The following is a 1,461-nucleotide window of genomic DNA, read 5'->3' as shown; positions in this document are numbered from 1 at the left end:
GCTGCCGCCGTGGCTGGGTGAACTGGGAGAGCTGGGACCAGCCGCCATCCAGCCTTTTTGACCGGGTGTGGATTTAGGAGGCTGGGAAGGAGCTGGAGGAGGTTTAGACCTTTCCCACTCCCTGTCCATCTCTCCCTGCCCAGAGAGGCAGCTCCGTGCGGCTCGGCCCGGCCTTGCAGCATAAATCGGTCCGACGTCTCTGCTGGTGCTCCAACCTCTGTGTGAGCGTTCGTCAAGCGGATACCTAAAATCAAATGATGTCACCCCCTGTTGCAAATGAAAAATGTCTGTAAAGAAGCTTCCCAAGCGCGCTGGGGCTCGGCCCCGTATTCCAGTCCCCACGAGGAGCTGGTAGAGTGGCTGGGAGCATCCCAGCAACCTCCCCTGCCCTTGGGGCGCGTGGGGACGGTACACTGACGGCTCCGGGGCGCGCGGCGTGGGGACGGTACTGACGGCTCCGGGGCAGACCTCTCCTCGGGGAAGGCTGGTGCACGTTTTTAGAGGCAGATCACAAAACGCAGCGGCATTTGCACGCTGGAGGCAGGTGCTCTAAAAGCGTGGAAAACGAGATTAGAAAAATGAAAATAAAAGAAAAAAATATTTGACTTCAGTAATATTTTTGAATAATTGCGATTACTTGCCCTGTAAGGCCCAGAGGCTTTTGCAATAATGGTGATCTGCATACTATTAATTTTTTATAATGTTCATTTGGTGGAATAAGTAATTCTTAACATTAATAGCTCTTGAAAAGTACCATGGATCAATTATCTTCATCATGTAAGGGTAGCGCTAGCAATCCGGCATTGTATGGTTTTGTCAGGGAGCCACGTTACGTTAACTTCAGATGAAATACAAAACTCTGTGTTGAAAAAATACTGCTTTTTCCTCCTCTTTTACAGAGGGGATTGATTTTTAAAGCAGCCTTCAGGAGGAAAAATTAACTCTAAAAGGAATTTTTAAATAAGCATTTCTAACAGAACAAATATCCCCTTGCTCTCGCATGCTGCTGATGAAAAATTATGGTTAAGCTACAGGTTTTTTTGGGTGGTGGGTTGTTTGTGGTTTGGCTTTTTTTTTTTTTTTTTTTTTTCTTTGCACATGATTACTCCTCCTTTCCTTTTGCTTCCCTCCCGGCAGCTGAGTGCAGCACTGACAGACCACAGCAGAGCCTGGATCTGCATCTTATGCACATCAGCAGGCTCTTGGCCATTTTGATGGGCTGTCATTAAGCAGTGTGGTACTTTGCGGAGTGCAGTAAGAATAATTAATCCATAATTCAGTGAAAGGAAAACTTCTTCCTTCCTTTCTTCCCCCCCCTTTTCTCTCTCTATTTCTCACTAGGCAAGCCCCCGCCAGTGCCTTTTGAACCCAGTTGCACAATGACTGGAGACTGTCAGGCCAGAGCCGGCGGGCACTGGCCTGCAAAAAACCCAGAGAAAAGCTCCTTAAGGATACTGGAAT

The sequence above is a fragment of the Egretta garzetta genome, unplaced genomic scaffold, assembly GCF_000687185.1.
Source record: "Egretta garzetta isolate BGI_Z169 unplaced genomic scaffold, ASM68718v1 scaffold228, whole genome shotgun sequence".
Lineage (NCBI taxonomy): Eukaryota > Metazoa > Chordata > Aves > Pelecaniformes > Ardeidae > Egretta > Egretta garzetta.
Note: the sequence above shows the minus strand (reverse complement) of the source record.